The following is a 26354-nucleotide window of genomic DNA, read 5'->3' as shown; positions in this document are numbered from 1 at the left end:
TTTATCATGGATTTACCTTGACCTCATCTTTTACAGCTCCAAAGACTTTTTGGTTCCAGCTTGCCTGCAGCTATGTTTTCACGTATGTTTTTTGTGCATATTTACTCCATATCCTTTCGACAGCATCTTCAGTTTACTTCCAAGTGGATAGTGACCAAAATAATGATTCAAATGTATATCTGGAAATTTCCAGGATATTTGAAAAGGATATTGAAGAAGGTACTGCCTATTTAAATTGTGAAGGAAACAGGATTATAGAAATTGTGGCATATTTTAATTTGGAGGATGAATATATTTCAATGGTATCACTGTAGCTTGGTGTGTGTTTATGTAAACTGATTTGGAGGTAATATCAAAAGCCCAAATTTGAGTCCTACATTAAATGCACTTCCTGGACCTTTATGGTAAAACTGGCTGTGTACCTGGAAGACATTTAACATTTCAATTTTCTCCTATGTGCAGTGAGAACATTTGCTTAGCTACTTCTAAGGGCCCTTCCTATGTTAAAATTCTATTATTCTGAGATCTACTCCTATTCTTCTCATATTCCATTGAAGTAAAAGCCTTTGGTCTGTTAGCCAACTTCATTTCTTATTGAACAAGAGTGGTCCTGTGTTCTCAAGTCTGATCTAAATAGCTCTTAAAGAGAAATCAAAAAATTTTTTGAGACTCTTGAGTCCTGATTGACTGAGACCTTTACATCCTAACAATAGCTATTTGATATAGTCACTGGATAAAGCAATGGCTCTTCCATTGATGTGTCCAAGTGTCTGCGAGTTCAGCCAACCAAAAAATCCATTTGGCTGAGTAGTCTTAGTACTGAACAAGGTTTCATCCCAAAGGAATACATCTTATTGTAAGATAAGAGAAAATGTTGGGTAATCTTTAAAAAAAATCTTTGTGGATCCAAATGCTTCAGCTGATAACTTGGCAGGGGGCGGGGAAGTAGTTTAAATAGATCTATGTTTTTTAAAAGTGAATTCTATAAGATCTCAAACAAAAGCAGCAGTTTGAGGGAATAAGCTACACGTCAACGGTGCAGTAAAAATAAATGTTGATATTAGTTCTGTATTTCACAAGAATCCTCACAGTCAAAGAAATGGAAATATACATTTTAAGTGAACTTACCTGTACTTAGGCAAAACTTTTTATCTTAATAGCTATGAAAGCATAAGATAAAATCAAGTCATTATTCTGAACTATTAGTCAAATGCCTTAGGAAAAGTTGAAACTTTATGGCAAAAGTTCTATGTTTCAGGCAGGAAATGTATAAATGAGGCCAAAAAAATCCCAAACAGAATTTTAAAATATCTATATGATGAAGAGTTATATTTATAAGGCTTTTGACGTTTTCAAAGTGTCTGAATATAACTTTTTAATGGTTAGTTGATATTATTAGCATCTAGCCCCATGTCTTGCTCCAAAAGTCCAAAAGGTATATTGAGAAGATCATGAACATTTAAACTATCCTTAATGAGCTATATAAGATGAGTTTCTACCTTTTTTTTTTTTTTTTTTTTTTTGGTCACACTAACTCTTTTTTATTCTTAAACATCTCTCTTCTGAAATTTTTCTAATCCTATTTCCCCTGGCAGGTTAATCACTAGCATTCTGTTTTTATTTTAAACAGAAAACTGGTATACTTTAACATTCATGTTTTAATCATTTGCATATCTGTTTCCTTCACAATGCTCTTTTGTTCATTTCTGTGTCCCTAATACCAAGCATGGAACCTGGCATACACAAGAACCTAATAAATCATCTTGAACTAGTGAGAAAACTGAGGACCAGAAAGAGGCTGTTTCCACAGATCATACACCTAGTTAATGACAGTGCTTTTGCTAGAATTCCATGACCTTCACATGATAATCTTTACATTATTCATAAATATTTAAGAATGTGATGAACCAACAGGTTAATAAGGCAATGATTCCTAGGAACTTCCCATTGCACTGTTCTGATAAAAAAAATCAATAGAGCATGTCTCATTTTTTTTTTTTCTAACCAGTCTTCTGACTACTTGGTTTTAATGAGGAAATAAGATTAAGATACACAACAACAGGGGTGCCTGGGTGACTCAGTCATTTAAGCATCCGACTTCTGATTTCAGACCATCATGATCCAATTATCATGATCATCCAATGATGGGACATGATCATGATCAGGTCATGATTTCATGGTCGTGAGATCGAGCCCCACATCAGGCTCTGTCGTGGGCATGGACCCTGTTTGGGATCCTTCCTCTCTCTCTGCACCCCCTCTCAAAGTAAATAAACTTTAAAATATATATATATACACAACATCAAAGGGACCAGATATTCACATACATTTATTATTTTGGTTTCATAGATACAAAATCTATATCAATCATATAAACTAATTTTAATCTGGATGACTCAGTCTGTTAAGCATCCGACCTTGGCTCAGGTCATGATCTTGTGGTTTGTGAGTTTGAGCCCCACATCGGGCTCTGTGCTGACAGCTCAGAGCCTAGATTCTGCTTCAGAGTCTGCTTGAGACTCTTGAGTCCTGATTGACTGAGACCTTTACATCCTAACAATAGCTATTTGAGGGCTATTTGAGAGCAGGGGAAGGGCTCTCTCTATCCTTCCCCTGCTAACGCTCTGTCTCTCCCTCTCTCTGTCTCTCAAAAATAAACATTAAAAAAAATTTTTAATCTGTTGGATCACTAATAGTTTAAGCCAATGATCTGAGAGACAACTTTCTTACCAAGTTGAATATGTATCCTAGCAACACAGTTATCTAAGAGTGTTTGTTTGAAAATTAATCTTGGACATGGGTCAATGTGTCACAGATGTTTAGGGAAAGTTGAATGGTTTTTTCTCTTGTTTTGAAAGCACAGGGGTAAACTTTTTATTGACTTGGACAATGCGGAACTTCCCATTTTACCTCAAGAATCATAGTATGCTTTGGATATATCATTTCTCCAAAGCAAAATAAGAAACCTCTGCCCTTAGATAAACACAAGTCTTATTTTCTCATGTCAACCAGATATCTGTACTTATATCACCTTACCAAAGAGGTCTTCTCTGATATGTTTGAAAACAAGACCCCATACAATTTATTTCTGGGCTGCAGGGGTGGTACAATATTTGCAAATCAGTCAATGTGATACATCACATCAATAAGAGATTATTTCAATAGATGCAGAAAAAGCATTTGACAAAGTACAACATTCATTCTTGATAAAAATCCTCAACAAAGTAGGCTTTAGAGGAACATTACTCAACATCATAAAGGCCATATATGAAAAACCCATAGCTAACTTCATGGTCAATGGGAAAAAAAAACTGAGAACTTTCCCCCTAAGGTCAGGAAAAAGACAGGGATATCCACTCTCACCTCTTTTATGCAACATAGTACTAGAATTCCCAGCTACAGCAATCAGACAACAACAACAACAGGCATCCAAGTTGGTACGGAAGAAGTAAGACTTTCACTATTTGCAGATGACATGATACTGTACTACATAGAGAAAACCTGAAAGTCTCAACCAAAAAACTGCTAGAACTGATGAACTAATTCAGCAAATTTTCAGGATACATAATCAGTGTACAGAAATTTGTTGCATTTCTATAAACCAATAATGAAGCAACAGAAAGAAAAATTAAGAAAACAATCCTATTTATAATTGTACCAAAAATGATAAGATACCTAGGAATAAGCCTAACCAAAGAGGTGAAAGACCTGTACTCTGAAAACTATAAGACACTGATGAAATAAACTGAAGACGACACAAACAAGTGGAATGATATCCCATGCTCATGCACTAGAAGAACCAATAATGTTCAAATGTCTATATTACCACAAGCAATCTATACATTTAATGCAATCCCTATCAAAATACCAACAGCATTTTTCAAAGAATTAGAACAAATAATCCTAAAAATTGTATGGAAACCACAGAAGACCCCAAATGGCCAAGGCAATCTTGGGAAAAGAAAAAAAAAAAGTCAAGCTGGAGGCATCACAATTCCTGACTTCAAATTATGTTACAGAGCTGTAGTAATCAAAACAATATTGGGGCGCCTGGGTGGCTCAGTCGGTTAAGCATCCGACTTCAGCTCAGGTCACGATCTCACAGTCCGTGAGTTCGAGCCCCGCGTCAGGCTCTGGGCTGATGGCTCGGAGCCTGGAGCCTGCTTCCCATTCTGTGTCTCCCTCTCTCTCTGCCCCTCCCCCGTTCATGCTCTGTCTCTCTCTGTCTCAAAAATAAGTAAACGTTAAAAAAAATTAAAAAAATAAAATAAAATAAAAAAAACAATATCATACTGGCACAAAAATAGGCACGTAGATCAATAGAACAGAGTAGAAAACCCAGAAACAAACCCACAATTATTTGGTCAATTAATCTTCAACAGAGGTAAGCATATCCAGTGGGATAAAGACAGTCTTTTCAACAAATGGTGGAAAAAAATGGACAGCAACATGTAAAAGAATGAAACTGGACCATTTTCTTACACCAAACACAAAAATAAATTCAAAATGGATCAAAGACCTAAATGTGAGATCTGAAACCATAAAAATCCTAGAAGAGAACGTAGGCAGTAACTTCTCTGACATTGGCTGTAACAATTATTTTCTAAGCAGGTCTCCTGAGGCAAAGGAAAGAAAAACAAAAATGAACTATTGGGATTACATCAAAATAAAAAGCTTCTGCACAGCAAAGGAAACAATCAACAAAACTCAAAGGCAACCTACTCAATGGAAGAAGATATTTGCAAATGACATATCTGATAAAGGGTTAAGATCCAAAATATGTAAAGAATTTATACAACTCAACATCCAAAAATCAAATAATCCAATTTAAAAATGGGCAGAGGACATGAACAGACATTTCTCCAAAGACATCCAGATGGCCCACAGGCACATGAAAAGATGCTCATCATGACTCACCATCAGGGAAATGCAAATCAAAACTACAATGAGATGTCACCTCATACTTGTCAGAATGGCTAAAATCAACAACACAAACAATAACAGATGTTAGAGGGGATGTGGAGAAAAAGGAACACTTGTGCACTGTTCATGGGAAGGCAAACTGGTGTAGTCACTATAGAAAACAGTATGGAGCTTCCTCAAAAAGTTAAAAATAAAACTACCCTATGATCTAACAATCACACTACTGGGTATTTAACCAAAGAACACTAATTCAAAGGGATACAACATGCATTTTTATAGCTCTATTATTTAACCATAACCAAGATATGGAAGCAGCCCAAGTGTCCACTGATGGATAAATGGATAAAAAAGCAGTGGTTGTGTATACACACACACACACACACACACACCAAAAAATATTATTTAGCCATAAAAAAAGAATGAAATCTTGCCATTTTCAATGACATGGATGAAGCTAGAGCATAATGCTACCAGAGCATAATGCTAAGTGGAATAAGTCAGTCAGAAAAAGACAAATATCATATGATTTCACTCATATGTGGAATTTAAGAAACGAAACAAATGAGCAAAGGGAAAAAAGAGAAAAACCAAGAAACACACTCTTAACTATATAGAGAACAGTCTGATAATTACCAGAAGGGAGCTTGGTGGAGAGATGGGTGAAATAGGTGATGGGGATGAAGGAGTACACTTGTGGAGATGAGCACTGAATGATGTATGAAGTGTTGAATCACTAAATTGTACACTTAAAACTAATATAACACTGTGTATTCACTAGCTGTAATTAAAATAAAAACTTAATTTGTTTTGTTTTTTGATTTTTTGAGAAAGAGAGAGAGTGAGTGGCAGAGGGGCAGAGAGAGAAGGGGATAGAAAATCCTAAGCAGACTCTTCTTTGACAGCAGTAAGCCCAATGCAGGGCTTGAACTCACACTGTGAGATCATGACCTGCACTGAAGTTGGACACTCAACCAACTGAGCCACCCAAGTGGCTCTAAAATAAAAACTTATTAAAGAGAAGAAATGGAATGATTTAGAATAAAATAACTAAATTAAATAGGACCCCATTCTGGTTTTCTTCCTTTGTCCCCAACCCTGCTTTTCCTGCACCTATTATCACCTGATATAGCGTATGCTTACTTTTTCCATTTCTTGTTACTGCATATGTACTATGTATATATAATGTGTATGTGCCATCCACATTTCACACGTTTAATACTTTTTTAGTAACAGGTGATCAATATCATAGATACATCAGAGATCCTACTTTGAGTAAAATTTAAGATTTTAAGATTTAAGATTTAATAAGGCTAAAGATTTAAGATTTAATAAGGATATTGTAGGCCATATGGTATGATTTATTTCATGAGATCAATGACAATAGGTAATTAATTACACACTTCATGCTCAAGGCACTGAGTGAAATAAATACATGCATAAACTCATGATACTTATAGCAATTCTAGAAAGTGGATCTTACTATATTTTATTGATTTAAAGATATACTTTTTTCACATTTCTGTTTTTATTATCTATATGCTATCAAAATTGAAATCAGAATAACTATCACTTCAAACATTTTAGAAGTTACGTGAGTTTGGAAAATATAAGAAGGAAAGGAATTGAAGAGAATATCTTTGTTTAAATAAAGTAATAAATTACCATGTTTACCACTGTGTAACTTATAACAAAAATCTCAAAAATGAAAAAATAAATTTGCCAATAACATAGTTTGTAGCAGAGAGGCTGATGTGGGTCTTGACCCCACAAACTGCGGGATCATGACCTGAAAGTCAAATGTTCAACCAACTGAGCCACACAGGCATCCCTTCATAGTTTGTAGTTTTTTCTCTGTCTTTTCAGGAAAAAAAAAGTGTTCATGATTCTCCAAAAAGAAAAACCACATTCCACACCACCTGTATCATGTATAATATGTGAAACATTATTTGTCCAGTGCTCATGTGAGACTCAGCTGTGCAGGAGAGTGACTCGAACAACTAGATCATGGATCCTGAGTGTATCATCCAAGGTGAGAAGGTCAAAACTATGGACATAGACATGGATAATTTCTAAGCAGGAGTCAAAAGTTAAATTTCTGAAATCCAAAGCGAGTAAGGGTTAAAAGACAGGGAGTTGCTGTCCAAATAGCTACACAAGGCAGAGAACATGGTTAGAATCAAAGATGGAGTTCAGTGTGGGGAGGACCAGAATGGGCAAGGGGTCAAAGCAGAATCTGCCAATATACACGGTGGCTTGAATTCAGGGTTTAAATCAAACTAAAAACAGAAGAAATTAGTTGTAACTGGAGAGGAGTTTAAATTTGGGCAATAGAGTAAAAGCACTAAGCATGAGTAATTTTTAATTGTAGGACACAGCTGTGTGCCCCACAACTTCTGCTCTTTGGAACAGATATGCCTTTGAGATACAGTCCACTGTACGGGGAGGCGATATTGGTGATTTCACTTGGGTGGGTCCTCCTGGAGCACTAATAATTCTAAGAGCCAATATCTGCCTAATTAAACAGATAAAATTCAAGATCCACTGAGACACTCTTATGGATATTGAGCATAATCTTTGGTGTGTATCTTTTTATAAAGAAATAGTCATGTTAACACATGTTAGCACAATGCACCCAAATGACAGACTACCATGTGCCCCATAATCCAAGGGGATGACATTCTGTCAAGGCTTTTCTCATAACAGCCCTGCATTTATGACACAGCACTATGACACAAACTTTATAAAGTTTGTACTTTATAAAGTACATTTGCAGCTACAATCCCCATTGCTTTGTAGGCTAGTCATTCAATTTCCAAATAGAGCTGCCTCAAAAAAAAAAAAAGCCAATTTGTAAGGTTTAAGTGATAAGATTAAAATGATACACCTAGACTTATTAATTCATGAATATGAGCACTGTCTTCTAACACAAAAATATCTTAATGGACCTAATCTACACTGGGCAACCCCTATCAGACACTTTTATTGAGCAAGAATAAATGTTCATGAAAAACTGCTCAAAGTTTTTATGTGTTTTGTATTTTTTAAAAAAGAGAATTTAATGATCAATTCCTATATCTACACAACAATGATGATTGATGCAGAAAATTCAGCCTCCAACATGAATATTTTAGCCTGACATATCTCTATTCATCAGATAGATATGGCTTATCTGCACTACTTTAAGAGGACAACACTGAGCCAGAATGAAGATTGTTGCTGCAGCATTTGAAATGTTCACTATAGTTTTAAACTGTTGTTTGGGATATCACTAGTTACTGACTGTAGCTAACCTTTATTAAATGCTTAATATTCATCAGTGTTTTCTTTTTAAGTTTATTTATATGTTTTGAGAGAGAGAGAGAGAGCGCACACGTAATTGAGGGAGGGGCAGACAGAGGGGGAAAGAGAGAATCCCAAGCAGTTTCCATGCTATTAGCATGGAGCCTGATGCCGGGATTGAACCCATGAACCATGAGATTATGACCTCAGCCGAAACCGAAAGTGGGATGCTTAACCCACTGAGCCACCCAGGTGTCCCCACCGGTGTGTTTTTTTTAAGAGATTGATGTATTTTGTCTTGTTTAACCCATACAACAACCTTCTGAAGTGGTATTACTTTTAATCATTTTACAGGTAAGGAAAAAAGGACTTATGGACGTTACATAAGTTATCCAAGGGGACACAATTACACAGGAACAACAGAAAAGTGCCTCTTTTAGGGAAAGGAGTATGGAGGGCTTGGGTAGTGGGTGGGAAGTGGAAGTTTGCTCACCATAGCATTTCTTACTGTAAATGAATAAATCAGAATTAATGGCAGTGTATCCATTTCCTCAAACTTGAATAACATAAGCCCACTTGGGAAAGATGGATCGGTCCCTAGTGCACATATCAAACTCCAAATATGATAAATTCACCAAATAAATGTATTTGTATCTATGTAACAGGGCTCTTCAACCCAGTGACCTCTGCTCCGTTTAACAGTAATTGTACAACTATGCTGGGAGAAGAATCAATCCAGAGATGAGTTCTTTTAAAAACCAGTTGTTGGGGGAGGGGAAGGGGGCTCCTGGGTGGTTCAGTTGGTGAAGCATGTAACTTCAGCTCCACTCATGAGCTTATGGTTCATGGGTTCGAGCTCCGCATCTGGCTCTGTGCTGACAGCTTAGAGCCTGGAGCCTGCTTTGAATTTTGTGTCTCCCTCTCTCCCTGCCCTTCCCCTGCTTGTGCTCTCTCTCTGCCTCTCAAATAAATAAAAGCATTTAAAAAATAATTTAAAAAAAGTTGTTTCTTGCTGCCAAGGCATACCTGCCATAATCTAATATTCCATACATCTTTTAAGAATTCAAAAGGAAATAACTGTAAACAGAACTTAAATAATACAAAACAGAAAACCCTGTTAAATATATCTAATGTATGAAATAAAACTCTTCCTTTAGCTAATACTAGGCATACATTGATATATTGGTATATTGGTATATCAGTAGCTACTGAAACTTCAATAATTGTGCTCTTAAGAAAAGAACTATTACCTGGTGCCATGATCTTGGGTTCTGATACCATTCTCCAATAGAAAGAACCAGGGCTCTTCAGAGAAATGGCTGACTCTAGAGCTGGGGCCAGAAGCACCTTAGGGTGCCAGAAAGTAAGGCAGTGCTCAGAGAACAGAAGGATGGGGTCTGTCAAGGGAACCAAGGTGAAAGAGCTCCTAATGGCCAAAGCTGGAACAATTTAAGCAACAAAATAAATACCTGGTATTAGATGATAATTTAAAACATAAAATAGAGATCCCAAGTCTATACTGATATAAATAAATGATGTAATAAGTAAGCAAATGAGGAAGAAGAGACAATTCTTTATTTTTTCTAAAGTTTATTTATTTATTTTGAGGGAGAGAGAGAAAATGGGGGAGGGCCAGAGAGACAGGGAGAGAGAAAATTGCAAGCAGGCTCCGTGCTGTCAGCACAGAGCCTGATGCAGGGCTTGATCCCATGAACCATGAGCCGAAATCAAGAGGTGGACGCTTAATCCATTGAGCCACCCAGGTGCCCCAAGACCACCCTTTCTTACAGAAGAATCTCTTGTAATTTACATGGATTCTCACTTTTCCAGCAAGTGGAGCTCACATTGCCCCCCTGCCCCACCCCACATTTGAGTGTGGGCTATAAGAGTGACTTGCTTCCAAAGAAAAGAGCAACTACAGCAGAGACAAGGAGGAACTTCAAAGTAGGGAAAGGTGGCAAGCATTGCCTTGGCCAGGTAATTAAGATTAACACCATATTAATAAATGATGGTGAAGGCATGTAGCCTTGCTCTGATGTGATGAGAATTCAGCTCCCTGGTCTTTTTCCCAAAACCTAGAACCCCAGGCTAATCATGACAAAGACATTAGACAAACCCACATCGAGGGAACACTCTACAAAATATTCTCTCCAAACTGCCACATTCGTAAAGAACTAGGAAAGATGGAGAACCTGAGGAGACTGACACGTGATGACTAAAGGCAATGCGGTGTCCTGCAGGGACATCCTGGAATAGATAGTGGATATTAGGGAAAAAAAATTAGTGAAATCCATGTAAGTCTGGAGTTCAGATAATAGTAATATACCAATGTTGTTTCCTTAGTGTGACAAAGGTACCACAGTAATATAAAACATTAACAATCAGAGAAATTGGTGGAAGGGTATATATACTAGAACTCTCTGTACTATCTTTGCAACTTCTCTGTCATCAAAAGGTATTCTAACATTAGAAGTTTATTTTTTTAATTTTTTTTATTACGTTTCTTTATTTTTGAGAGGCAGAGAAAGAGCACGAGTGGGGGACTGGCATAGTGAAAGGGAGACACCGAATCCAAAGCAGGCTCCAGGCTCTGAGCTGCCAGCACAGAGCCTGACGTGGGGCTCAAACCCATGAACCGCGAGATCATGACCTGAGCCGAAGCCAGACGCTCAACTGACTGAGCCACCCAGGTGCCCCCAGAAGTTTATTTTTAAAAAGAGAACTATTGCTTATTTCACACTGTGCCATTCTTAAAAGGTATACAATGAAAAATCTTGTATCAGATGCATTCTGACATTTCTAATTGTTCTGCCGTGGTAAGTCACCTTGAAAAGACTGCATTCAGATTGAGCAACCTAACAATTCAATTATATGCCACAAACCATCTGCACTTGGGATGTTGTGAGACACAAGTTCTCTGGCCTCAATTATAATAGCAGGATCCTTTTTTGATCTGACTCCTTTGTTTGTAGTAAAGGCTAAAGCCTGGTAGTAAAAATAAATAAACAGTAAATGAAGAAAAACAAGATCAATAAAACAATCATGTCATTACAGGTGCTCAGCTGAGTCTGGAAGAAAATGAACAAGGAATGTTTTGAGAAGTTGCCTCATAAGAAGAGTGATTGGGATGGGAAGTTATTTATTCATTAAATAACCTATTCAGTAAAAATGTATTGCTCACCTTTGGTGAGCTAGCTAACCCAGAAACAGGGAGAAAGGACAGAACTCCCGTGCTTCTCATGGAAGTCACAATCTGGGGAAAAGACTGACAAGGAAAGGGAAAATTTCAATGCACTGGGAAGTGCTAAAGCCTTTTCCCTCCAATGTTTGTACTTTATAAAATATGCTGGATGCTGTCTCAACATACCACCTCACTCTGCACCATCAGTGGTTACAAATTCAGGGGCCATTCCAGATTGGGAGCAAAAATAATTTTCAGATTAAAAGCTACCTCAAAAAACTGTATCCTTTTTTTTTTTTAGAAAGCCATTACTTAATGGTAATTTCTCTGTCTCTTCCAAATATTCCCCTTGCTATCACCATCCAGTCTTTTGTTATTTAACCATTTCATGCCCACTTATGAATAAGTCACCATCGTGAACTACTAGTATAGGCTTATCCTTGAAAGGAGACTTCTGATTCCCAAAGATCTATAAATGCAACCTCTAAGTGTAGAATATGTTTTTACAAGTGCCATGCGGATTTCTTATCTCCTTTGCCTAGCAATCTGTGCAAAACATGTTACCTGATGACTCCTGACCTGACCAGTAAACCATGGCACCATTTGGGATTTCTTTTGTAATCAATTTTATTGAGGAATAAAATATGCTCGCCTTAAGTGTACATTTCAACAAGTTTTGACAAATGAATATAACCACCAATGATAAAGATATCATTGAGAAAGATATTAAATTTTCTCATCACTCCAAAATTTCCTTCATCCCCCACCCTCAGCCCAACCCAGCCCAATCATTGTCTTAATTCACATAGTCCTGGACACAGGTGCCAAGATAGGATTAGCCATGAAGGAGATTTAGGGGAAATAATGTGAAGGATGTAGGAGAGAGGACTCAGGGTGTGGAGAGCCTGCAGAGAGAGCAATGCAGCTCTGACACCTGTAAAAGAAAAGTGGAATGCTGGAAGAGGGGGTAAAAAGAGATTCTTAGACTGTAAAGTGCAATTCCAAGAAAGCTTTGGCCAGCCAGAGGTGTCCTCAGGCAATCTCCCATTGGAGAACGCCTGTGTCTCTTAGGAATGGACTGAATCCAGATCTCCCCTGTGCTCAGCCATTGACTGGGGATAGTATTTCATGTACGATGTGACACAGTTTGTTTATCTACTCACCTACTCCTATATCCTGTCACTTGATGCATTATTTCTAGTTTGGGGCTATTATAAATAAAGCTGCTATGAAAATTTCTGTATAATTGTTTGTGTAAACATATGCTTTCATTTTGTTTCTAAATATTTATTTTATTTATTTTGAGAGAGAGAGGGAGAGAGAGAGAGAGAGCAGGGGAGGGGCAAAGAGAGAGGGGAGAGAGAGAATCCCAAGGAGGTTCCATGCTGTTAGCACAGAGCGCATTGCGGGGCTCGAACTCATGACCATGAGATCATGACCCGAGCCAAAATCAAGAGTCAGACCCTTAACCAACCAAGTCACCCAGGTGCCCCATATACTTTCATTTCTGTTAGGTAAACACACAAGAATAGGATTGCTGGGTCATATGGTATGTGTGTAACTTTAGAAAAACTGGCCAAACTTTTTTCCCAAGTATGTGAGTCATATATTTTACAAGATTTCCAGTTTCCAGTTGCCCACACCCTCTCCAACACATGGTATTGTCAGTCTTTTCTAGTGTAGCCCTTCTAGTGGGTGCGTAAAGATGTCTCATTGTGGTTTTCATTTGTCTTTCCCTGATGACCAGTGATGAGAAGCATCTGTTCATGGGTTTATTGGCCACCCCCAAGTTTCCCCAGAGTTTCATCCCATGAGAGCATCTGCCCAAAAATCATTTCAATCAGGTGCAGGTGTAAATGAGGTTACTGGGTGTAATCTATTAAGTATAGCTCCTGATGTGTCAGCGTTCCCTACTGAGGGAAGAATAGCAAAATAATCTAAAAAATATAATAACCTCAAGAAGGTTGGAAACCATGTAAGCCATTGTTTCAAAAAATATATATATATACAAAATACTTTTATATGTATTTACATATGTCTATATAAATATACATATATATTTTTCCTTCATTTAACTTCATGTCACCAAGCTAACACACGTTGTCAGTTTATAATTGCATTCAGTGCTAAAAACAATTCCAATAACAGGGACTTAAAATACATATTCTTCTTACAAAACAGAAGTAAACATTTAACAACATTTGTTCAAGAATATTAGTGCTGAAGTACCTGAGATTTTTCTCACCTTTTTTTCAAGGTCCCAAGACGGATGCTCTGACCTCAGCCATTCCATCCCATTTCCGGAAGGCAGAAAGAGGAAGTGGAGAGGAACAACAGTATGGCTCCCAGCTGGGGCAGCCCTTTAAGAGTTGTCCTGGAAGCCCCACCCACTGACTTGTGATTGTATCTTATTAGCCATCTAATTGTAGAGAGGCTTGGAAATGTGAATTTAAACTGGGCATGTTATTGTGACCAAAAATAAACAAAGGTTCTGTTACTCAGTAAGGACAGAGTGGAGACTAAGTAAGCAGCTGGGAACCTGCAGTCTTCTTCCCCTCACACTTGAGGGTCCTAAAAAAATTACCTCAGGGGTGCCTGGGTAGCTCAGTCGGTTGAGCATCTGATTTCAGCTCAGGTCATGATCTCACGGTTCGTGGGTTTGAACCCCACGGGCTCTGTGCTGACAGCTCAGAGCCTGGAGCCTGCTTCGGATTCTGTGTCTCCCTCTCTCTCTGTCCCTCCCCCACTCATACTCTGTCTCACTTTGTCCCTCAAAAATAAATAAATATAAAAAAATACCTTAAATTACTGTTCTCTAATCACTTTTAATTCATGCTTAATACATCTAGCTTCTGTCATGTAACTTCTTTTTCTATATTTAATTTTTTCAGTATATTGTATCCTTTCTGGAGTATTTATCTATAATTAAGTCCCTTCTTTTAAAAATGTCTTCCTTGCTTTATAGAAAATTATGCTGATGACCCACCCACTGTCAGGCTACTCTTCAGCCTCCTATCTTAACTCTTTGCCCCTCTTCTCTTCTTATTTCTATACATTCTCACTGGCAATTATCATTCACACCTGTGGCATCAATTTTAACATAATCTGTCTCCCCCCACCGTCATTGGTTCTTCTTAGCCTCAGATTTGAATTACAAATCACCTACGAGATACCTCCTTGAACTGCCGACAATCTGCTAGATTCTTCTATCTGGGTATCTTACAAGAAAATCAAATTCTAGATTTTCAAATTGAATTTGTCCCCTTTCCTTTCTTTCACCCCAAATCTCCCATAGCTTCTATCCCAGCTGATGTTACAGAATGAATAAAGATAAGGAGCAAAAGACACACCCAAAAAATTATAAATCCCCTATTATGACTCAGAATCAACATTAAAATATTTTTATGCCCCATCTCATTTAATTTTCACCATAACCCTGTAAGAAAGGTACTTTAGTATATGCATTTTATAGTTGCAGAAACTGAGACTTAGAAAAGAATGATTAAAACCAGAGAGCTAATAAATGATATTCTTTCTTAGTCTTGAGTCCAAAATCATTACACTAGGCTGTTTCTCTCTCTTCCCACCCCCCCCCCATTAAGATATTTAATATAACTTTCCTATGTATCTAACTGCCTAGGGAAAGTGACTCCTACCTCAACCTTCACAAAATTCAGCAAAGTGTACCTTATAAATAAGTTTAAATACTCATATCCCACAGCCATTGATTTTAATGCAGGATCTTAGCATTTCTTGTCCACACTAATACAGATACTTCTAAAAGTCTTCTTACCAGTGTTACCAGATTTTCCTTTCTTCATTCTCACAAAATAAAGATACTTGCAAAACTGAATTCTGACCATGTCAGTACTTTGATCATATTCCTCCAGTGACATTTTATCATACATAAAATAAAGGCCAGGTCCTCAAATGTGATAAATAGCCTGTCATAGCTGAGCCAATGTCTCCTTCTCCCCGTCACCTCACATTTGTCCTATGCTTCAGCCATGAGGTAATACTTGATGAATCATTATCTTTGCATATCCCTTCCCTTCAGTCTGTCTTGACAACTCCTTTTCCTTCTTTGGCATTTGGATCTCATATCATACTCTCTTGGAGACTTCTGGCTCTTCCACACAAATGTATTTCTCTCTCTGTATCTCTGTCTCTCTCTGTCTCTTATGAACCATGGTACTCTACTATATATCCCAATACCTAAACAAGAATGAGACAATCAACTCTGATCTCTCTGAGGTCAACAACTGTGTCTCTCTAAAAGTCTATGAATTTAGTGCCTGAAATAGTACCTGTTGCTAGAACCTCACAGTCAAGTATGAGACATGTTAAAAAATATGTAACAGAGTAAACTATGTCCTACCACAGGATGGACTCAAGATATCATATTAACATAGATGTTATTTATCTGTACCTTGTGTTATGCTATTTCTTCTCCTTCCTCACAATAAGCAAAAAGAATGAAATAGGTTAACTTAGGTTTTGTAAGATGTTAATGACATGAGAAAGAGACTAACTAGTATTACATCTTCTAAACAGCCAGTGAAAAGCAACGGATGTGTTTTACATGTACAGGACTTCCCTCTTTCCTCATTCTACAACACATGGTATACCTGCTCCTGACTCTCATAATATTAGTTCACTTTGCCGAAGTAACAACAGCTCCAAGTTTCAATAAGTTACTACCACAAATGTTTCTTGCTCATAGATGTTAAATTTAACTACATCTCAACTCCAGGCAAGGCACTGCTCAGTTGGTCTTCTCATTCCAGGACCCAGGATAAAACAGTCACCATCTGAGACTTGTTAAAATAGCCCAAGAGCAAGCTGCTCCACATAATTGCGTCCCATGACTCTGCCACCTCTACTCACATGTACCTCAGCAAATCACATGGCCAAGGCTGCTGATGAGGCACTAAGAGTCAAATGGCAATGGCAATGAGATATAAGCCTCTTACAAGACAGGAAATGATTGCTAACAATAAGGCAACCTACCTCACTAAGTTATTTGTTTTTTTAATTTTTGTTTGCTTGTTTTTTGTAAACAGCACACAGCAGTGGAAAGAGGACTCATCAGAAGTCATGAGGCAAAAACATTTGTCTCTGCTCTTGTCCATCTCATTCAACTTCACTAAGGTTCAGTTTCCTCATTGATAAAATGAAAGGATTGGGCTAGATCATCTGAAAGGTACCTTCTAGTCTGAATTATGTAACCAAATTATTTTATTTTATTTATCTTAATTTATTTATTGTAGGGAGAGAGCACACATATGAGTGGCAGACAGGAGCCGAGGCAGAGGAGGAGAGAGAAAGAGACAGAGAGAGGGAGAGCGAGGGAGAGAATATCTTAACCATGTTCCACGTTCAGCACAGAGCCCGACACGGGTTTGATTCCACGACCCTGAGATCATGACCTGAGTTGAAATCAAGAATTGAATGCTCAACCAACTGAGTCACCCAGGTGTTTTATGTGACTAAATATTTTAGATGGAGTGTAAAGCAAACATAAGAAGATTATGAAGAAACATTTCTTCCCAGTAGGCCACTCAAGTTTTGTGTCACATTACCTCATTCTATCAAGTCACAATTTTTAAGGCCCAGTTCAAACACATTATGTCACAGATGTAAACCCTTTTATACTTTATTGTGGGATTTTTTTTTTCTGTCACACATTAGAAGAACCACTTTGCTTATCTCCCATCTGACAAATATGTAAGCCATATGTGCTCATTCTCTTATGAGTTTTTTCAGTTGCAAATAACAGGTATTATAAATACATTTTTGTACACAACAAAGATGATTTATTAGTTAACATACCTACAAAGTCTAGAGGAGGGCCGGCTTCAGGTATGCCTGATTTGATGACTAAATGATTTTACCAAGAATCTTTATCTCAAGACTGACTCCTCTTGTGGTTACAAGACAGTTGCCAGTTGCAACTGAAATAACGGATGCTTTTCCTTCTAGTTCAAGAGGAGAACGCTTACCATCCCAATGATCCACTAAAATTTCTGGGCTATCTTCTGAGTGGATCAACTTTTGTCCAATTCCCTGAACCAATAACCAGTCAGAAAGAGAATATAACTTGCTCTTTAGTTTCTGCCCACACAGATCCCCATGCCTTTACTCAATGGAGAAGGGGTAGAGGGAATACTGGAGGCATAACTGATTGAGCCTATAACAAAAGTCAAAAATTTATAAAGATATTTTAACTATTGCTTTGTAATTAAAATATTTAGTGAGGATATTTGCTTTGTAAACTTTATCAATATTGAGTAATATATCACTATCTTACAGAGAAGAATAAAAAATCCACCACATTTACATATCCACGAACATATTTTGATGCTCTAATAGGAGATATGATAACTAATTCTAATCTGGATTTTGTAAACTTCCAGTGTTTTTTTTTGTTTTTTTGGGTTTTTTTTGTTTTTTGTTTTTTTTTTGTTTTTTGTTTTTTTTTACTAAAAGTACCTATTTGAGTAAATTTAAATTATCTAATTTGTAGAAGCACCTAAAAGTCTTTTTGGAAAAAAAAAAGTTTCTCTATAAATGATTAAATATTTGTGAGGGAAAAATATAAATCCACTGTATTACCTCCAGAAATTTCTGTTTATTCTTTTAGCTTGCATTTAAGATCTTAACAATATCATAAACTATTTTGCTAGATTAACTCTTTTATTGACATAAACAGAAGATTCTTGTTTTTGTGGAAATAGGAGACCACTACATTTGAGGAGGAGGAGTCCAAGATTAAAACTACACAGCACACCACAAATGCCAATCCGTTTCTGGTTTATTTTTATCTCATTAAATAACTTCCTCTTACTTCTCAGGAAAGTAGACCATATGGGCGGTGTGTGGAAGAACTAAACGGGAGGGATGTTTTTGGCTTCTGGAGAATCAGGTCTTACAGATGTGGCTTGAGTCTTTTGTATGAAATATCGGAAATTCCTAGAGCATTGGCCACACTTATTCCAAAGGAGATGCCAAAATGTATTTCACACACAAATGTAAGCGATTTTTGGATTATCTGCTTTTGTTCCTCTCCAATAGCTTGGAAAATTGAGTCAACTGCATGTGAACTTCTTATTCACAGCTAGACAGAATATAGCCTCCTCTGAATTATTCATGCTAATTATGGAGAAGGAAAAAAAATCATGAATAAATTAAATCCACAGATGAACAAAAATATCTGTATTTCCATGGCATATTGCATTTATCACTGAAATAGGATATTTAACAGTATATTGTGTTTATAATGTTTTGTCTATTAAGACTTGGAATTTGGGGGGCACCCAGTGATTAGCAATGGAAGCACACACTAGAACCACAGAAATCAAAAATCACAGTTGGTCATCTGAAAGAATTTAGTGTTTTATGGAAGACAGATAAGAATATTAAGGTTTACAAAACAGTAAGACAATTGCATAGGGACACGAGGGCCGAGAAAGAAGGAGCTTGCAGGAACCAAGATATTTAAGAATAGATAACATATAAGTTGAATGTTAAAGAATGAGTTATCTAGCTGATAAGGAAGGCATACTGAAATAAGGAAACCTCAGAGCTCGCAAAAAAAACAAGCATTTCCATTGAGTTTTGTACAGCTCTGAGTAGCGTGGAAGTCTAGGGGCTTGGCTGTTGCCACAGCCTTAACTGGTATCACAAGAAGTTACGGCAGTTAGAGGACGCCTGGATGTCTCAGTCAGTTAAGTGGCCAACTCTTGATTTCGGCTCAGGTCATGACCTCAGGATTCATGTTGGATTCTGTGCTGACAGTGTGGAGGCTGCTTGGGATTCTCTCCATTACTCTCTGCACCTCCCCAACTCACTAAATAAATAAATAGATAAATATTTTTTAAAAGTTATGGCAGTTAAGATTAAAGTATTATGCAAAGAACCAAAGCTTCTGAGGACTTACTTTTTAAAGTGTAGATTACTGGATGCCACACCTGATCGATAAATAGGAATACTAGCATTGGTCCCAAGAATCTGCACTGTTAACAAATTAACGAGATATTTCAAATGTTCACTAAAATTTGACAATTTGTTCTATGACATTTTAATAACCTAGGAAGTCTTAAGAGATGCAAATTCCTGGGCCCATCAAGACATTGACCTCAGTCATCATTATTTTTTTCGTGGTTTCCCAGGTGATTCTAATGTACCAACAAGTTTGAACATCACTTGTCTGAAGGAATGATCAGTCCATTGTTTTTCTTACCTTTTTGTTGACACATCTCTGCAATGACATTTGAGACCAAAAAGTCATAGTTCTTTCTGTAGGTACTAAAACCCATTTCTACTAGTGCCATTGTAATGACAATCTGGTTTTTGTGTTTGTGTTTGCCAAAACTTTGAAACCAACCTTGCAATCTAGTACAACCACCTAATTACGTCTTTATCTAAAACACAATCAGGATAACTGAAAGAATATTAGGGAAAACAAAATCTTTAGGAAGAAAGTATCTGGAAATCTCAAGTGCTGTGTATTGAGATTAAGAAATGATCAAAGAGCTCTGTTTCAGGTGGCTCCAGAAACTTAGTTTCATTAATATATTTTGACAGTCTTTCTATACATGTGAATACGCCAACTAATTTGTGGGTTTTCAAGTATACATCAAGTGGATTTTCAAGCCCACTTTGAGACCACTTTTTCTTATTTGTTATAATTTAGGAAAAACACAGTGGTTTTTCCAGTTTTACTGAGATATAATTGAAATAACATTGTATGAGTTTAAGGTGGACAACATAATGATTGGACATACGGATATATTCTGAAATGATTACCAAAATATGTTTAGTTAAAATTCATCACCTCACATAGTTACAATTTGTTTTTCTTGTGATGAGAAATGTTAAGGTCTACTCTCTTAGCAACTTTCAAATATACAATACAGTATTGTTCACTGTAGTTGTCATGCTGGACGTTATATCCCCAGATTTCTTTATTTTATAACTAGAAATTTATACTTTTTGATTACCTCCACCCCTGGCAACCACCAATCTGTTCTCTTTTTCTATGAATTCATAGTTTTAGATTTCACATATACAGTATTCATCTTTCTCTCTCTGACTTATTTCACTTAGCATGATGCTCTCAAGATCACTCCATGTTGTCATAAATAGCAGGATTCCCTTCATTTTTATGAATGAATAATATTTTCTTATTATAAATATACATATTATAAAAATAAATATAATATTTAATAATATTTTTGTGTGTTTTCCCACACACATTATATATATATAAATATATATATATATATATTTATATATATATAGTTGTTTCCATGTCCTGGCTACTGTAAATAACACTGCAATAAACACAGGGATGTAGCTATCTCTTCAAGGTAGTAACTTCATTGCCCTCAGATATATATCCAGAAGTAGAATTGCTGGATCATATGGTATATCTATTTTTAATTTTTTGAGGAAACTCCATACTGTTTTTCATAGTGGCTGCACCAATTTACATTCCCACCAACAGCATACAAGTGTTCCCTTTATTCCATATTCTCATCAACATTTGTTATCCCTTGTTTTTTTGATGATAGTCATTCTAACAGGTGTGAGGTGATATCTCATTTTGGTTTTGATTTATATCTCCTTGATGCTTAGTGATGTTGCGCACCTTTTTATATACCTCTTGGTCATTTGCATGTGTTCTTTGGAAAAATGTCCATTCAGTTCCTCTGAACATTTTTTATTGGATTGTTTTTTGCTATTGAGTTGTACAAGTGCTTTATAAATTTTGCATACTGACCCCTTATTAGGTATATGACTTGCAATATATTCTACCATTCTTGCCTTTCATTCTGTTGATGGTTTCCTTTGTTGTGCAGAGGTATTTTTATCTCACTTGTTCATTTGCTTGTTTTTCCTAATACCTATTGGAGGCAAAAACTCCTTATTTTCCTCAGATAAAACCATTATAGGAAGGTACTATTTATTTGTTTGTTTGTTTGTTATTTTGCATGGCTCTTTTCAGTTTATTGCTCAAAGGAGTTACACTAGTCCAAGTTAAAAGCAGACCCCAAAATGGTTATATTGGGTTATATATGTTAATGGTTACATAATATAATGGTTACATTATACTTACATTATACAAGCTGTGAGGTTTTTAAACTTGTGGGAGAAAAAACAAAAACAAAAACAAAAAAACTTGTGATAAGGAACAGAAGGGAAATTCTATCCATTGCAAGGAAATCTCCTTTAAGCTTCGGTGAGCCAAAAGCACTCAAAACATATGAACCTTCAGCTGATCATCCTTAGCCAGTCCAATCTCTACGAGGAACTGATATATGCTCTTGCACTGGTCACCCTGTAAGGGAATTACTTCTCCATATTCTGAATGCTCAATTACAGTACCATTGCAGACAAATTTCTTAAATGCCTTCACCAGTTTCTTTTTATCATAATCATCAGTGATTCCTTGGAGAATAATAAGGATCTTCCTGCCATTTCTGTTGAATTCTTACATGGATATTATCCTCAGTGCCAACAGAAGCAGATCATCACCTTATTTGCATAAGCAAAAGAGTCCAAAGAGTGGAGGTTCTGGATGGCAGACATATGATATGATTCCTTTTCCTTGGTGGAAAGGGCCTGTGGAAGGCAGCAGCTAGAGAAGGCTGGTGGGGGCATGGTGATTTGGGAAGCTAGGGGACTGGGGGGGTGGGTGGGTAAAGGGGGTGCTGAGTTCTCAGCAGTGGCTCTGTGACTGGGGCCAGGAAGGTACTTTTTAAATAGATGCTGACCCCTCAAACCTGTACTGCACAGTCACTACCTGTTTGGCAGTACATCTTCCCAGTGTTAAAGGACAAAAGAGGCAGTTAGTTACTGACTTAATTTCCAGCTGTACCAGAAGGTAGAAAGAAGCTAAAAGTAGTCTCTACTTGTTTTGGATAGACAATGGTGAGAAAGATAAGGACATCGAGAAGATGGGTGTAAGAGGATGATTCCACTTATTTGTTGGCTGAAATAATGGAAGTACCAGAGCTTTTAATACTAATGGGAGATGAGGGGAAGAGAAAGAAAAAAGCAATAAATTACACTTTTTTTTTTTTTTTTTTTTTTGCTGAAGATAGTTCCCAGCTGTTTGGAGTCTGGGGCCAGTGTTGTTTACCATGGAAACTTAGTTTGCTGAATAAAACAAACACTAAGGTCATGCCTGATTTTGTGTGTGGTAAGTAGTGAAACCACCGCCCTTCCCCACAGTGTTCTCTCCAAACTATTTCTACATAATGGCAGGAAGTGAAAAGGAAAGTGTGCAATCCAACCTAAAGTGTCTCTTTTATCACTTTCCTAACAATGTCTTCAGGCCAGATACGAGCATTCAATACATTTTGTCCAGTGTAATGCATCCAGTAAAATGCTGTTTTGTTGTTGGCCTGTAGCATCAGTATCAGCAAAAGCATTCATGATATTGCACAAGGTATTATATACAGGAAGTCAAATACATTTACTCATTGTTTTTATAAGGTTAAAAATCAAAGTCAATTGATTGCATGGATGGGGCAGGTAAACACAAGGTGAACCCGTGACATTTTGCGGCACCAGGAAGTAAGGAAGTACTAAAAGGGGGAGGGGAGGGATGGTAGATGTTAAAGGAACAAAGGAGCCAACCTGAAAGATCACAATGATCAAAGCTAGAACAATTTGAATAATGAAAATAATTAATGTACTATTGGATTGTAATCTAAAGTATAAAGTAAATATCTATGAGCTATATGGATGTAAACAAATGGAGGAAAAGAGACAAATCTCCCTTAAAGAAGAATTTTTCATAATTTATATAGATACCCTCCCTCCCCTCTAGAAAGTGGAGTTTAATTCCCCTATCCTTTGAATGTGGGGTGGACTTAGTCACTTGCTTCCAAAGACTAGAATAGGGAAAAGGAAAAATAACTTTACTGTGGAAAAACGTGACAAACATTACCTTGACCAGATGATCAGTGTTAAAATCATTGGTGATAAATCATGTTAATAGCATGTGTGCCCTGATATGATATGATGAGAATAACATTTCTTCATGTGGTATTCTTCCCCAAAATTCATGACCTCACTTCAGTCATGAGAAAGACATCAGACAAACCCAAATTCAGGATATTCTATAAAATACCTAACCAATACACCTTAAAATCATCAAAGTCATGAAAAACAAGAAAAGACTGAGAAACTGTCACAAGACCAGAGAAGACTAAAGGAAATATGATGACAAAGTACTATATGGTATTTTATCTGAGTTGAGTCCTAGAGAAAAAGGCATTGGTGGAAAAACCAGTGAAATCCCGCAATTCAAATTAATAGTAAATCACCAGCATTGGCTTCTTAGTTTTGACAAATATGCCCTGGTTTGTAAGATGTTAATGATAGGAGAAACTAGGTGAACGGTTTATGGGACTCTCCATGCTATCTTTGCAATTTTTCTGAAAATCTAAAACTATTCCAAAATAAAAAAAAAAAAACTATATTGAAAGACAAGTCAACATTTAAAAGCATATGGGATGAAGACATATGCAGGTATCAGGCAGGTAATTTAAAAGATTGTTGTGGGGTGGCTGGATAGCTTGGTCAGTTAAGTGTCCAACTCTTGATTTTGGCTCAGGTCATGATCTCATGGTTCATGGGATGAAACCCTGAGTGGGACTATGTGCTGACAATGGGGAGCCTGCTTGGGATTCTCTCTTTTTCTCTCTCTCTGCCCCTTCCCATCCACCGTCTCTCTCTCTCTCTCTCTCTCTCTCTCTCTCTCAAAATAATAATTTTTTTTTAATTTGTGTGAATTAGGTGTACTTTAGAAGGAAAATGCCAAGGACATATTAGGATAGTTGTATGCATGTAATTTTAAGTGGTTCTGCTTTTTTGTGACAATTCAGGAAGACTTCTTATATCAGCTTTCTTCTTTTTCCTAATGCAAACAAATAAAAGATTAGTATCACTTAAGTGCTTTCAAGGGTAAATTTCTTCCAAGCAATACCGAACCTGACACCATTACACAACAGGATAAAAACTTCAAAGATTTATTCACCTAATATCTATTATTAGATCCCAAATTCACCTGCGGTGGATTACTTTTTCTGTTAATTCATAGTGTTTGACATTCTTTCTCTTCAGCTGGTATGTGCTTTAGTTCCAGATGAGGTCCTGCAGTCTCATTAACTGCTTCTGTTTCCCTTTCTTGGCCATCGCTGCCTTTTCTTTATCCTGTTGCTTAGAGAGGGAGCAGAAGAATTTGGAGGAGAGCTTTATTTCCATCACAAATTGTATAAAACTTGATCATTGTTGGATAGCGTTCAAGTTACTCTGACCTCTTTAGTCTTGCTTCTAAGTCAGTGGGTTTTTTTGTGTGTTTTTTTTTTTAAATAATTTTATTTATTTTTGAGACAGGGAGAGACAGAGCATGAGCAGGGGAGGGGCAGAGAGAGAGGGAGACACAGAATCCGAAGCAGGCTCCAGGCTCTGAGCTGTCAGCACAGAGCCTGATGTGGAGCTCAAACTCACGGACTGTGAGATCATGACCTGAGCCGAAGTGGGACGCTCAACCAACTGAGCCACGCAGGTGCCCCTAAGTCAGTGTTTCTTAAGGAGTAGTGTGAAGATCACCTGCCTCAGAGTCACCTGGGATGCTGACTCCTGGGCCAGACGTACTGACTGGGGCGGGGCCCAGAATCCAATTCGAACACTGGTCCCAGGTGACTTTTTTTGTCCACCATTCTGAAAGGTCACACCTCTCAGGACATCCCAAAGGAACTTTCACTTTTAGTTTTAGCTTCCTTTTATGGAAGACCTTGAGACATTTTTAAAGTCTCCTAACTCCAAGTGAAAACTGAGGTGCTCCACAATTCAGAGGCTGAGAAAGCTTTGCTCTCAACTCTTTTTGTAGGAAGAATCTATTAGCCCCATAATAAAGGGCTCATAAAAATAAAACATCTCGTGACTGTGTCTCAATCTCAGCATTTCTAAGGGCGTGTTAAGCCCTCTTCTAAGACGCAGATATAAAAGGCTACATTGACGAGTATTCTTACACATCTAAACACTATTTCCATATATGTGCTTCCTTATTTTTAATGAATTTCTTGCCAGTTTTCTAGACTAATGATATAGTATCGAGCGTCACATATATGATATAAATAGAGAACTAGGCTAAACTTTGGTGAAGAATAGATCATTTAGCTGACATTACTTGGTTTAAAAATTCCCTGAAAAGACATTTATTTTCTCAAAGTTATCATAATTTGAAGTGTTTGTGCTTTATATTTGTTCTACTTTTCTTTGATAGCTAAATTTCCATTGTCTGCCTCATTGTGACATAACATTCTCATTTTCTTCTCATTTCATTTAAAACAGTCAAGTTGTCTTTCATGTTAATTAGCTTTAAACAAGAAAAAATATCTCTGTGCATGTAATAACCAACTCCAAATAGGCATTATTTCATTAACTTCACGCTTTAGAGACATGGTGGCTGCTTATTAAAGTATAGCAGAGCTGGTATAAATTAAATCTCAATGGGTCATTCATTAACAAGGCAGTATAAAGTGCCCTGGAAAGCCAGATCCTTTGGCTAAATTTAGTGGTATTTTTCCCATAAAATTTACCCAATGTTGCTCTTGTAGTTCAAACACAAAACCATTTTAATTAATTTCTAAAATCCTTTTCTCAAAAATAATAACTTAAAGGGAAGAGATTAATGCTGATTAAACCATATGACAAAACAAATCTAAAACATCAGCCCTGATGTTTCTAACCAAAGGCTATTAAGGCCTGTACATATGTTTTTCTGCACAGACTCATTATTTCCTAAAAAAATAATATGCAAAAAGCCGATGATGGCCATTGAAATATTATATTTAATTATTTCATAGACATTAATTATTTTAAAGCAAGTAATTCATTCCCTTAATATTTTGAACCCTACAGTAACACAATCTTAACCAGGTTACAATGTTTA

At 36.9% G+C, this 26354-nt stretch overlaps 1 long non-coding RNA gene and 1 pseudogene across 2 annotated transcripts in view; both read right to left on the bottom strand.

The window, feature by feature from the left end:
• Positions 1 to 17318, bottom strand: part of LOC132692308 (uncharacterized) — a 270163-nt gene extending 252845 nt beyond the window's left edge. For both annotated transcript variants that reach the window (XR_014137607.1, XR_013555204.1), the window contains exon 1: positions 17216 to 17318. This is a non-coding gene — a long non-coding RNA (uncharacterized LOC132692308). The remainder of the gene's footprint in view (positions 1 to 17215) is intronic.
• A 4323-nt stretch (positions 17319 to 21641) lies between these two features.
• LOC132693294 (eukaryotic translation initiation factor 1 pseudogene) lies at positions 21642 to 21976 on the bottom strand (annotated as a pseudogene).
• Positions 21977 to 26354: the final 4378 nt, after the last annotated feature.

Source organism: Panthera onca, chromosome B1 (genome assembly GCF_046562875.1).
Source record: "Panthera onca isolate mPanOnc1 chromosome B1, mPanOnc1 haplotype 2, whole genome shotgun sequence".
Lineage (NCBI taxonomy): Eukaryota > Metazoa > Chordata > Mammalia > Carnivora > Felidae > Panthera > Panthera onca.
Note: the sequence above shows the minus strand (reverse complement) of the source record. Positions and strands in the feature narration are given on the sequence as shown.